General features: G+C 37.5%; 1 long non-coding RNA gene and 1 pseudogene across 1 annotated transcript; both read right to left on the bottom strand.

Annotated features, from left to right (window-relative positions):
- Positions 1–3031: 3031 nt before the first annotated feature.
- Positions 3032–13468, bottom strand: LOC108373649 (zinc finger MYM-type protein 6-like; annotated as a pseudogene).
- On the bottom strand, positions 13469–13773 carry LOC108373650 (uncharacterized). The gene is made up of 3 exons (XR_001848984.1): positions 13673–13773; positions 13549–13614; positions 13469–13487 (listed from the first exon to the last, which is right to left on the bottom strand). It is a non-coding gene; the product is annotated as an uncharacterized LOC108373650 (long non-coding RNA).
- Positions 13774–14766: the final 993 nt, after the last annotated feature.

The raw sequence follows: 14766 nt of genomic DNA, 5'->3' as shown, positions 1-14766 counted from the left end.
TTTCCGGTGATATATCTTCAGAAATATAAAACCGCCCCTAAAATATATTACTGGGTGCGCCCCTGGACCTTGCGTGGTCTTTAATTGAGAGCTCGATGCTACATTGACTTGAAGATTTCCCACTGGGTCCTTATATCTTATTCTGAAGAGTATAAGGTCTGTTTTGTCTGCCTTAACCCCTAGCCTCGCTCGAGATGCCCATTGGTCAATGCCTTTCAGGGCGCTGTTCATTATAGTACTGATAGTGTCCGGGTACTTCCCTGTTATTACTACGGCTATTTTAACTGCATACGCCACTAGCTTGGGCGCTCTCCCCTCGAATTCCTTTACAAATTTATTGACCTTTAGTAGCCATAATAGAGGTGAGAATACGCCACCTTGCGGTGTGCCTCTGCATGCCCCTCTGATTACCCTAGCGTCGTTCCACTCCGATCTTATTTTCCTGTCCACAACGAAATAGCAAGTTCTACGCCTATTGATTCCATGCTATTCATAATAGTTTCACTACAGACACTATTGAATGCTCCGAAAATATCCAGAAACGCCACCAGAGCATATCCTTTTTATTCTAGAGCCTTCTCGATGTGTTGCACTAACGAGTGTAGCTCAGTCTCCGTGGACTTGCCCTTAGTGTACGCATTTTGGGTCTTGGTCAAGATGCCTGGCGGTAGAGTGTCTCTGATGTGATGGTCAAGATTTTTTTCCAGCGTTTTTGGGAGGAATGAGGTCAGCCTTATGGGCCTGCACTCTTTGGAGAAAACTGGGTTGCTCTTTCCTGCCTTGGGTATAAAGACAACCCTCGTTTCCCTCTACAGTACCGCGACAAAGCTCAGCCTCAAACAGTCCCAAAATATCGCCTTCAGCCATGGTACCACAAGGTGACTAACCTTCCGGAGCAAGACTGGGAATATTGCGTCAAAACTATTGATTGATTTGGAAGAAGTTATGATGTTTGGTGTTGAGGTGATTCCCGTTCAAAAATAAATCGGTAAGGCTGAAGCATTCTAAGTCTTTACTAATACCTTAAAGAGAGTTTGTTCGAGTTAGAGATAGGTATTAACTGTCATACGAGGAGTTTGTATATTAGAATGTTACCATTCTGGTCTTTTGAATTATTTCTGTATACATACATACATATGTGCATTAGAACAATAGCCGATTTCAAAATAAAAATTGGGGTTCCTTTATTTTTGAAGTTCTTGAGCTCTGGGGGGTGGTATTTTAGACCTACCCAATGTAGTATGTACATACATACATACCTTTACAAACGAGTATTACTAATCGTAGGCATTAGAAATTTTGTTACGCTTTGATTTCTGAACACACCCGCAAACCCCCAAAAGAAGTCTCATAGCAAAATCCTAAAGGCAACTAGCCACCATTGACTGCATTGTAGCTGACGCCAACTACATATGTATGTATGTACTATTTATGCTCGTAAACAGCAACAAAGTTGACTCATTCGTATACCTAATAACAACAACATAATTGTCAATCAAATAATCATTATCATCAACTTCATTATCACTATCGACGACGGTCAACAATAGCACCAGCTGCGTCAACGTCAGCATCAGCGTTCGCTTACTGTCAGTTGAGTAAATTATCTGCTCTTTTAATTCCGAGAAATCGCAACGAAATTCTAGGAAAAATCACTAAAATTCCAAGAATTAACGAAATCTTCTGCTGCATCAGGTAGGCAGCAAACACAAGTGTGTGCGCATGCCAGTGTCTAGGGTATTCCCTAGCCAAGTGACGACGCGACGCTACGTCGTTATCAACGGCTAGCACGATGTTATTTCTGTGTCTCCACCAATTTCCATTATCAGTCTGTTGCTTCGCTCTCAGTTTCGGGCATTCGTTCGGTCAAGCAAAAGAGGAAGATAGGGCTTTCGGTCAATATTGTTATTGCATGAAATTGTTGTTGCTGTTACCACTGTGGTGTGAGTAAGTAATGGCCACATTCCCGTGCAGCCAAACAGCTAACCAACTCAGTGCGGCTGCCGTGTAGCCACATATGTACATATCTACAGCCAGCATCCCATGGAAGAGACATCAGTGAAGATTGAAGATGCGGCGCTTATCTTCGGCGAAAATAAAAGAAAACGTAACGAAGAAACAGACAGACACTTCAGAGAAAGAGTTCAAGCGCTGACGGTGTCGCAGCAGTAAGTAACTTGGCGGCTATGCGTAGCGACAAGGGATTTGACTTTTTCAGCGGCGTTTATCGAAGAAATTTTTTATTTTTTATTTGCCCTCCACTTCGAGTAAAGCAACATTTCGTATTTTAAATTAAGTCGAAGAACAAAATGGATGGCAGCAGTCGCAGTCGCAGTCGCAAAAAGGAATCCCTCCTGATGCACTTTCAGCGCAGCTCGTCGAAGTGCTGGGAGAGGAGGCGCGGCGGCTGGGTTAGAAATGTGGCGCCCTGAGCAAGGTGACAGCAGCTAGCGACCAAAGCGGTAAAGAGATCGAGAGGTGGAGGAGCGGTGTTGGCCGGCGATTGCCGCTGAAACGGCACCACATCAGGCCAACAATCTACGATGGCGATGGTGATGATGATGGTAATTTAGACGGCGCCTCGCACCATGTCCGCGCTAATGTGACTGAATGATGGGAAAAAGGGCTCTATGGATAAGTGAATGTGGACATACATACATACATACATACGTATGTATGTACATACTTGTGGCATGCAGAGCAAAGTCACTCGCCGTAGTGTCATGACAAAGGCATGCCACAATGGCGGTTGTTGGTGTCCGGCTGCTTGAGAAATTCTTAAACATTTTCATGTTCTTTTTATGCAGATTCTTTTACAATGTCGCAGATTCTATGGATGATTTCATGGCCACTTACTTATCAAATGCACGAAAATATTCAGCCAAATTATTTATTGCGCTCTTATTCATTCGCCATAAATTGACTTGCTGATCTTAGGCGGTGATCTTCACGAGTCATCCATCATATGTTTTGGGGTATTTTGTATTTGTTAATTAATTTTTTTGCTAATGATTTTAACGTGCTAATAAGTTCAATTTGCGCTGTCTACTGCAGCTGCCTTGTAAAGGAGCGCATATTCGGTGTCGGATTTGTGGCGCGAGTGAGACTCCGTCGCGGTGTACAGTCGTTTACCCCGGTGAATATGCTTCTCGCCATAATGCACACGAATGCGAGACTCATTAATATCTCGCTCATTTGCGCCCATGCCCCATTCGATAAGAAGGAAGAGGCCACCGAAAACCTCTTCTATGAGCGTTTCGAACGCACTTATTAGCGCTTCCCCCGCCACGGTATAAAAATCATACTTGGCGATTTCGATGCCAGTGTGAACAAGGAAGGGATCTTTGGTATCTCCGTCGGAAAATACAGTCTGCTGCACTAGGTTGCAGCATTAAAATATCCATTAAGTTACACGGCTGTCCCCAAAACCTAAAACGAAAAATCAAATCGAACATGTTGTGATAGACGGAAGACACGCCTCCAGTATTTTGGACGTACGTACCCTCCGAGGGCCACTATCTTGTTGCAGCTAAAATATGTGCACACCACCAATGCACCAAAAATGTCGTCCAGCAATGCAAAGGTCAGCAAAAATCCTCCGGCTGAACCCTCCACGAGGGTGCTGACTGGAAAGGGGCACTACAGAGGATTCTGCGCGATGTCAGAATGGTGCTCAGCTAAGATCAGGAATCAGTGCTATGTGCTAAACTCCTTAATAGCTTAGTCATATGGAATTGTTTTTGATCGTGGCTTGGAGGTCTGAAGGGGCTAGATCACGGCGTCACGCGCACCGTGCCGAGGATCGGCTAGGCTGGGGGCCCCTAAATAGCCCAGTCGCGAACGGAGCCCTCTGGGAGGCTGCAGGATGTAAGCAGGCCTTACCTGGACATCGCGGATCTCTGCCCGGGCGGACGAACCCCTTTCTCCGCAGCCCGTGGGAACAAGTGTGGACAATTATAAAAAACAGAAAACGATAACAACAAAAACAGCAGCAACAACAACAAAAACAACTTATAAAGGGACCAGCCCCCTTAAGGCGTCGGAAGGGTTTCGGCCCACTTGAGTCCCTCAAGCGATCATTCTCTCGTCGTTTCTACTGAAAACTCTCGAGCGCCCACTGAACATGCACATTTGTTCAAAATTAGGCAACCGAGAATTGTCTATTGCACAGCATGCTTACCATCTCTATCTACAGAATCTGCGATACATGAGGTTGTACACAAGGTAGAGTCTTTGCTGGAAAATAAACAATGTATGTACGCTGCGGAATTCCTGGACGTAGAAGGAGCGTTCAACAACGTTAGCCTAGAGGCAATAGAGCAGTCACTCCGAAATAAGGGGATTGAAATCTTCCTGGTAAACTGGATTTCTACCATGCTTTGTACATAGATTGTAAACGCTAAGCTAGGCAACAGCGAAGTCATCAGGCATTTGTGGCTTTGCGTACTAAACAAACTTCTTCTAGGACTCAACAGGAAAGGGGTCAAAGTTGTCGCGTATGCAGATGATGTAGTGATTATGGTATCCGTATTGTGCATACATGTGATAAGCGAAATCCTTGAAAGAGCACTAGGAGAATTGAGTTCTTGGGCAGATAGCCGCGGGCTCAACGTTAATCCCTCGATTACCGAACTTCTATTATTCACCTCAAGGAAAAAGATTTCTAATTTTGACCTACCTTCCCTTAAAGGGCATACTCTTTCTTCCTTGCGCTAAGTATTTGGGAGTCATTTTCACACCGAAATTAAACTTCAAAATTAACACAGAGCATCGAGTAAAAAAATAGCTGTGGGGCTCTTTATTTCTGCAACAAAATTCTGGGTAAGTAGTGGGGCCTACGACCTGATCTTATGGTATGGTTGTACAAGACCAAATTTTTGCATACGGTTCGCTAGTTGGATGGAAGGCCGTAGCGAAGAACTATGTACACACAATGCTAGGCAGGGTACAAAGCTCAGCTTGCATTGGGATTATTATTTTCCATACTATTTTCCACCGATTGATCTCTTTATTAAGGAAAGTGCCTCACAGATTGCCCTGAGGTTAAGGGACGAACGTCCGGGCATGAACGTATCATATTATCTCTCAACGACCCAAGTATTAGCGAAAAATTTGCCTACATCTGTCCTTCGCTTCCCTTCAAGAAAAACTTTGTCCACTAAGGAAGGATTGGAAAGCGCCTATTCTTACTGAACGCTTTGAAGTATATATTTTTACGGACGGCTCAAAAATGGATTGTGGCGTAGAGGCTGGAATTTTTTCAGCTGACCTCCAAATCGAAGAGTGAATTCGACTATCGAATTCGGCCAGTGTATTTAAGACGGAGGTCTTTGTGATCAAAGAGGCGTGCAAAATAATTTTATCCTCAAAGCTAGCCGTGACCAGCATTGCTATTTTCACGGATACCCAGGTAGCGATCAAGGCACTTGTTCAACCAACCAGGCTTAATAAATCTGTGAAAATACCTCTGATAAAAGGAGCGACACCCTTCATCTATTTGTCGATGTCAAAACCGCTGTCGACAACACAAAATAAATAACCCGCGAAATTAATATGGCTGTGCAAAAATTACGTTGAGAAATATCACCAAACCTATCAGAATTTTGAAGGACATCATCGAGCCGTTTGATTCCAAACGAGGTTTCAGACAGGGCGACTCCCTTTCGTGTAATTTCTTTTATCCGTTCTCGGACTGAACCACTCATGTATATTTTTTTGTTAAACGACACAAAAGAGAAACGATTGGCGTGCTTTATTGGGCTCGGTCGAAATCGCTTAGGCAGTTACAGCGCCAATTAAGAAGAAGAAAATTTACTTTCAAATATGTCCAGAAAACTGATATTCCCCTCTATTCCACTAGCATGCTTTTCCTCTTGGATACGTACACACAAGAATGTACATACATACATATGCATAAGAGCCTAGATTGAAGAACTAACTGCCACTCAAAATGGCGATAATGTCATTTACGAGTACTAAACACAATTTGAAATGGTGAATGGCCCCTCAACAAAGCCTATATGTAGATGCCTGTATCTATATGTATATATATCGATGTATGTATATAACTATGTGTATAACCATACATGCTGCTGCTTGCGGCGTAGCAAGAATCTATTGAGAATGCTAAAACTATTAATTAAAAGCCGCGACTTGGAATTGGCCGTTGAGCAAACTACTTACTTAACGAGCCATGGCGCAAACTTGTGACGCCGATGCTGATGCTGCTATGTATGTATTTAGTGTAGTGAATATTTTAATGGCGGTTGGAGAAGAAAAGCCTACATTATGTGGAGATAGGATATACATACATACATATGTATGTACATATGTAGATATACATATGTATGGCTATGTATTTATTTATGCACCTTTTCTTTCAGTCGGTGCATTCAATTGTATTTGAAGCTGCTGCTGCTGGAATTCGTCTGGTATGGTGGCACTGTTGCACGACTTTTTGTTTTTTGCCTGTTTTTATGGCAAAATTTATACCAGCGATATGGCTAATGAACTGCAGCAGCAGCTTTGATTATGCCATTTTTGGTTAACCAACATTGTTGTTGTGTACATTTTTATCATTCCGTGTTGTGCTTTTTGGTTTGCGCAAACTATAGGTGCTGTGCGTGATATTGTGGATTTTTTTTATTTTGTTTTTATTTTTTTTGCTAATACTTTTATGTGAAACGCAAGTTTGTGGTTGTTTCAAATTTATGAACATTTGTTTGCCACAATCAGTTGCCGTCGGAATTTAAGTCACGCAAAAAATCATTTATCAACATCAACAAAATCACATAAATGACTATACTTACTACATATGTATGTACATAGTATGTATGTTCATAAAGGTGTCCCATCAAAAAAGTTGCGCCTTTTCACTAGAATTATAAAATTCATTAAATTTTAAGACTTCTGCCATTATACTTCGGAAAAATATTAAGATTTACAAATATCTCAAAAAATCGTATGATGTTTTTTGATGCCGTTGGTAAAATTTTTAAACATATTTATGCAGAACTTTTAAGCTTAAATTCTGTTATAATTTTGTTTATAAGAAACTAGATTTTTGGAGGTATTTCCAAATCGGTCCAGCTTACGTAAATCTTTATATTTTTCTGGCGGAAGTCTTAAAATACAATAAATTTTATAAATTTGTTGAGATGAGGCTCCCTAACGTACATATATACATATTTATTAATCCTATGGAAAAACAGTACCGATTTTTTTTTGTATGGAGAATATTACTGTGCTTTCTAAAACCGCGCATCTCTAATTTTATGTGGATTTATTAATTGGGGTATGGCGGGCGCAGTGCTGAGAGCGGTATGTGTGTATGGGATAGGATGGTTTATCGATTGCAGACGTTGGTTTTAAAATTTATATATTAGATATGAAAACGAAATACACAAATATAAAATTGGAGACGAGTACATATATACATAGCATATGTACATATCGTCGTTTAAAGAAAAAAACGCGTAACGTGTTTCTGCAAAACCTCATAATTGACATTTGCGCCAAAACTAGCTTCAAGCTACATACATATGGGTGTTTCCACCGGAAGGTCCACCATGACAAAAAAAATAAAAGTTTTATATCTAACGTATTTACGGGCCGATTTGTCTGCTTTTTAAAATATATACTGGCTATGTAAGTAGAATCATGTTTGCATAAAATGGTCTTCCTAGGTGGTGCCAAGGTCGAGATATTTCGAAAAACCGTATTTATGGTCCGATTTGGTTCGAATTTGGCGTATGTGGTTGAAACATAATAAATCATAGATTTCTAATAAATTGACCCTGAATTGGCGCTGAAGTCAAAATATAAAGTATATTCTACATAAAATACATGTTTTATTTGCGTTGAAAATTCATTTAAAAGCAATATTAACAAAAATATAACGATGGAAATTTATGTCACGTGACGCCACGTCACGTCACGTTTCACACTTGGGGTTGTAAAAGAGAATTGAAACAATTTGCATTAATTCAAAAAACTCTAAAAACAACTAGAATTGCTCCAAATCATATCAAAATAAGTTTCATCAAAATAGCCATCCACAATTCGCAGAGTTTTGCGATTTTGCAAGAAAAGAAAAAATCAACTTCCATTTTTTGTCACGTAACGAACCTCTCTTTAAATGCTTATATTTCAGGACCAAGCAGTTCGATTGATTTAATTTTTCGGTTAAATATAGAGCTAATTACGTGCTAAATATACAATGGCCCAAAAAAGTTAAAGAAAACAAATGGTATTCCTTTTTTGTAACACATTGAAATCGTACGACTGTCACGTGCGCCACCATGGGAATGCCCATATGTAATACCGCAATTTTCTCGGTCTAAAGTTGCAGATGTAAAATTCGACTCCCTTCTCTCTCCCGTCCATAAAAAGCCGACTTCCGACGGTTTGAAAATACTAGTGTGTGCAGACGGTTAACTCAAAAACTTGTATAAGACTATTATAATGGTTTACTTGTGCTCTTTTGAAGAGCTCTTTCATTTTGCTCTATAAAATAGTTTATTAAGCTCTTATAGGTCCAAAGGGCTCCAACGGGCGGAACTTGGAACTGTTTATCTATAGTTAATTGTAAATTGTATGTTGTACTATAAGAATAATAACTATAACAAAACCCTCATATCTTAAGTATCCAAGTCCAAAAAAGTCTACGTGAAGAGCCTCTAAATAGTATTTCCTCTTTGAATAGAGAAATATCATACAAAACACTCAAATCGGTAACTTCCAAGTCCCAGGAATCTACTTTAAGTATTTCCTCTTTCATTACACAGGCCTGAGAAATTTAACTCTATTTTACAACGCTTTTTTCTTCTTCCAATAAATATGTTATTTTTTAATAGCTGGGTATGTTAATTTAAAATACAGCGTTGTTTTTTCTAGCACATCGATATTTATTTTTATTGATCATATTTTAGAATTGTTAAAAATTTTCACGAAAAGCCAAAAGCTTTTCTATCGAAAAATGTTACCTTCTCATTGCCCTCTTACTACAAATACTAAGGAGAGGGCCATGAAAAGGCAACATTTCTTGTAGAAAAGAAAGCGCCATAAGTAAATCAGAAAGACTTATGAAAATTCGAAGTTAACGATAGTAATATGCTGTATCATCGAAAAAAATTAAAAACGAATATTCTCGGAAAATTGGCGTGTTGGAATTTTTTATTTAATTATTTTTTCGTAGGTTAGTATATAATACCAACCAAAATTTATAATAAGTTTTTTAAGGGAGATACCATCGCAGGTCTATTAAAGACGAATCCAACTTCGAAAAGAGGAAGAGCAGTTAATCTAAATAGAAAAATGTATATGGATAGGTATATAACTTCAATAACAAAGCATTTTTCGTATCAAGCGAAATACGAAATGGTATGACTGAATAGTATTTACGATCTTTATGAAAGCCATGGGCGTGTCCAGGTAGGGGCAGGGGGGGGGGGGGGGGTTAAAAATAAAAATGTTAACAAGCCACAATAACATTGACAAATACATAATTTGTTGAAATTTTTCAATACAATATTGCTGTATTGTACCAAGCTTTTGACTTAAAAAAAATTTTCCCTTTTTTTTGTGCCATAGCCCAATATAAAAATGCACAAATCTGTACAAATGTACCAATAGAGTGACACTGCCTTAACAATTTGTGGAATTAAAAAAAAATCAATGAATTTTCGTAAAAATTTCGAGTTTTTAATTCGATTCTGAGTATGCAGTTTGTAGCCTATCCAATTATAGTAGAATAAAGTACAAGTTTCAAATGGCTAAAAAGTAAAGTTTTTATTAACATCTTTTTATCAGAAACGCTACATTTCGGGAGGGATCAGAACACCAAACCCCCCAAAATGCGGCCTTGTTTATACGCATATAATTTGTTAGCGTATTTTTTTGTTTTTGGGCTGCCGCTACAACCTTGCATGAATTTGCCTTAGTTTCAACTCTTCATAAAGCTCCAATCCATTTATGTCCAAATTATCTCCATTTGTGTGAGCTGTGATCAACTCCCGACATTTTGACAATAAAAAAGTGGCCCCCTCGTAAATTTTTATGATTTCTCAACTGCTCAAATGTTTCATTGACAGCAGCAAGGCTGTGTCAACTAGAACAACGAAAAAATCAGCTCTAAATTGACCTTCTGTAATGAAAATTGCAGACTCATCTTGACTTTAGTGATCGAATAGCTACATATGTCTTTTGCGGGATAAGCATCTTGTAGCAAATTCAAAACCCGTATTTCTGTACTCGAATAGAAATGCAGCCAGGGTAGCCACTGGAAAAAAATAAAACTTACCATCCAATTGAAAAAAATCTACCATATCTGGAAAAAATCTACCAATATCATTTTAGTTATTTCAATAAAAAACTTACAGTTTTCTAATAAGGAACATTTTATTTAATTACGCTGTTTGAGATCATATAAGTTTTGTTTCATAAAGAATGCAGATATTCGGGTTTCGATCAATACAAACTTAAAGCTTAACAATTTATACATGTATGTAAAAAACAAGGAAGTGTCTGTAAAATTAACATTTTGAAAATTTACAAGAAATACGTATAAAAATACATGTACCTACATATGTGTGATTATTCACATTACCCAAGGCACATACAATTTTTGGAAATATGCTTTTTTTTCAAAATATTCCGCTTGTTTATATCTTGAAAATGCAATTGTGAACGTTGTTTCCAGAAACCCGCGATAAAGCATTCAATATAAAAGCTTGAAAAATTGTTTGATTCACTTAAAAACAAATTCATCATTAAGGGCCTTTGGTAACTTTAACTAAAGTATGTACGTATGCACTTATGTATGTATTTACTTGAATGCTTCATTTGCACACCACACATAGTGTGGTTCGATTTTTTCAGCAATCAATTCTTTTGATAGCATTATTGTATCAACAGTACTTATATTTGGTTGGTTTCTAATCCTAGTTTTTATGAGGTTTAAGTCGGAAAACTTCCTTTCTGCAGCAGCAGAACTATGTGGTAGTGACAAAATATTAAATACGAAACTCGTGAGATTTTTAAAACATTGTTCTCCCAACCCATTTTTTTGCAATGAGACTTTTTCCCAAAAATCTATAATATCCATATCAGGCTGAAGGCCGATGTTGCTTAGCCTCAACATTTTCCATTCTGTATTAACATCTTCCGAGTTTCCTTCAACCAAATACGGAAATGTTGAAAGTAAAGGCAACAACGAAAGTTCATCATTTGAAATAACTTCAGTTGGAGTTATTATAGACAGATATTGCAAATCTTTTCTGGAAAAATCAAATCGCTTTTTACATTGAACAATAAGCTCAACATAAAACTTTAAAATATATTCTTTAACTTCAATCACTTCGGATTGACAAAGACCGGACTTTTTCAGAAAGGTTTCTGTATTATTACCAATAAAGATTTGATCTATATTCAAAAACATGTCCTGCTGCGCCTTGCTTATGTTTTCAAACGTAATTTTTTCGTCGTTATAGTTATTTAGTTTTTCAAAATCAGTTAAAATTGCATCTACATCTAAGTTTTTTACAACACTGTTTTTCATAAAATCAGATAAAATAAGTTTAATGGTCATATTCACTCTTGAATAAAGGTAAGGTAGACGAATTTTTTCTGATTGGAAATCTTTGTTTAAATCATTAATTATTTTAAGAACATATGAAAAGAATAAGAAGTAAACCCTTAAAGAGGGATTCCCCATTTTTTTCGCCAATTTAGCCGCATTAATTCCATTCACTTCAATTACGTTGGAAATAAAATATAATTGCAAGGCATCCCATTGCTCAATAATTCGGTTAATCACTCCTTCTAATGCAAGCCATCGCATGGTTGAAACGCCTAATATTTTGCGCGGCTCAACCTGACAATATTCTTGAAATTCTTTGAAATCGTATATTCGTTTGGCACTATTCGCAAAGAAAGTATAAATGTTCCGACATAATTTGTCTATTTCAATTGGTAGCTTTTTGCATGCATAGGCAGAACACAGATGCAAAGAATGACACGAGCATTTTATGTAAAACATATCCCCATCTTTCATTAATTTCGCCTTTAGGCCACCCAGTTCCCCTGCCATAACATTAGCTCCGTCAGTTGCTAGCCCTATTACATTCTTTAATGGGATGTTAGTTGTGAAAAAAAATCATTGATGTAATTATACAACGAATCGGCATCCGTTTTAGAAACTTCGATGAGACTTAGAAACCTGTCTCGTACTTTATGAGCTAACTTGTCATAATATCTCACAACAATAGGTTTGTTCGTCGAGCAAAAAATTTGTACGAATTTGTACGAATTATCACGATTTTTGCCCAAATCGCGTTCGTGCAAACCAAAAAATTATCCAACACTCAAAAATTGTGAGAGCAAAGTGACAGTTCTCTTGGAGAGAAGTTGCAAATTCTTGCTGGAAAAAATTTTGCCAGCAAGAATTTGCAAACACGAAAAACATGTGGTTGTGGCGCATGGTTGCATTTTTGTCTACAATAATTTGAATAAATTAGTTCGTTAAATTTAAAAATTTATAAACACGAGCGATTTTTTTATGAAAAAAGGAAGTAAATAATTGTTGATATAATTAATTTAGTTAATTCCAATGATTTGAACTTAATTCGGCTGAAAAAAATGGTATTCGCAATCGGAATGCAATTGCAACCAGAGTCGATTTAAGAAACCCGACAGCTAGTACGATGAAGAAATTGAAATGTATGTTAAAGAAAGTCAGAACAACAAGAAATATACATGTATATCCTGTTTTTGGCCATCCGAAAGAATTTTAAAAATTCTATAAAAATTTTTTATGTTTGAAATGCAACCGTGGACGCCAGCTGGCAGCGAAACTTGCAAATTCCTGCAAATTTGGGTTCGTGCAGAAATTTGCAAGTTTCTCAACATGAGAGAGAATTTGAGAGAATTTTTTCTTACTCTCTGATATTTTGAGTGTTGGATAATTCTTGCTGGATTTTCGACGAACAAACCTAATAACTAGCGATTTTTTACTGCTGACGTCCGTCGTTTCGTCGATGATACAAGAAAATTTTGTTGTTTGAAGAACGGACACAATGTTTTCTTTTGCCTTAGCTCCCAAGACATCAGTCAACATCTTTGATTTTGTTCTGTAGCATTTAAGAGCCGCTGCTATTTTAGAATCCGGACAGCACTGACTTAGCAATTGAGGCAAAAAGTCCATTAATAAAAGAGATAAATTGTGCTGTATACAAAACATAGTCAGATTTAGTTCGGCATGGTAAACTTTCTTTTTAAAGCTGGCCTGATCCGTTTTTAAACATTGTTTAATTTGTATTTAATTTTTTTTCTTCGCAACATTTCGCAAATGCTTTTTTAAAGAAGCGTGATTTTTGAGGTGACTGTAGTGGCTTACCAAATTAGTATCGCAGGCGATACAATAGCACTCTCCATTTTTGTTCCTAAGCCAAGAAAATGTGGCCAGCCACTCCGTCCGTTCGTCGCTCGAGCTTAAAATAATACAAAATTTTAGTAAATCATGCAAAATACACAAAATGCCTATGTGTGAACCTGCTCTCACTGCCACTGTCCGTCTCTGTATTTGCACCTGTCGGGACGTCTTTTCGTACAACAAATCTGCGGTATTTATTAACTAAATATTTCATATATACAATCACATTTTCTAATTACATACCTGTCCATTTTTCTTTTTACTAATTCAATTCTTCCACCACGATTTCAGTTAAATGCATTTTGAAACCAGCTAGGTATGTTCGCCTTTTGTTGATATACATAAAAAGGTGAATATTAATCCGTTCGAAAACTAATGTAATAAAGTAAATAGTAAACCTCGTCTTGAAAGCGTTTGGAAAGAATCTGATAATATAAAGATAACTAAGAAAAATAAAGCTAGAACTGAAATTTTCAACTTTCATTTGTTTTCTGCATAAAATATTTTATCAAAAATCTACCAAAATGGAAAAAAATTTACCAAACGAAATTTTTTCTACCAATTTTGGTAATAATTTGCCAAAGTGGTAACACTGAATGCAGCGCAATTTCCTATCGAATCAATGCTCTGCATTGATTTACTTATGGGTATGGGCAGTGGCGGATTTAAATATTTGCCGCCCCTAGGCAATCCATAACTTGCCGCCCTTTTTTCACGAAAAAAAAAAAATATATATATATATCAAATATGATTGTTAATGTCAGTGCTTTATCACAATATAGTTCGTTAATAATGAAATACATAACGGAATTAACAAAATTTTAGATGATTCTCGTTCTCGGGGCAGCGTGTCGGCTGTTTCTTTGCGTCACGCGCAGGCGCGCCGTCAGGTTTCTAAGCCGCGTGAATGAAAGTTAAATGGAAATTTCAACGACTGCTATACTAAGGAAAAATTCGCAGCGTAATTCTAATTTTGAATTGTATTGAATGAGATGAATCATTAATAATATTTTACAGACACAAACACAATTTCAAGTGCAGCTGAATCCAAATAAATTTTTTTCTTTTAATTTAGCTGTCTTAAATTTTGCCGCCCCTTAATTCTGCCGCCCTAGGCTTCAGCCTATGTTGCCTGTACGATAAATCCGCCACTGGGTATGGGTGTCATACCAAACAGCCAGGGAGATGAGTTTCAAATCAGATGGGGGAAAAATATCCATTGGAGCTTCCTAAATATGTTTCGCCTGATATTTAATAACTTTAACCATGTCCTTTGTCTGTCTGGTCTATTTTCCCAACGAGTTGTGCATAATTGTTTAAAGGGTTTAGTTCGAGGT

This window comes from Rhagoletis zephyria, unplaced genomic scaffold (genome assembly GCF_001687245.7).
Source record: "Rhagoletis zephyria isolate East Lansing unplaced genomic scaffold, Rhagoletis_zephyria_1.1 Rzeph_scaffold_06903, whole genome shotgun sequence".
Classification (NCBI taxonomy): domain Eukaryota; kingdom Metazoa; phylum Arthropoda; class Insecta; order Diptera; family Tephritidae; genus Rhagoletis; species Rhagoletis zephyria.
Note: the sequence above shows the minus strand (reverse complement) of the source record. Positions and strands in the feature narration are given on the sequence as shown.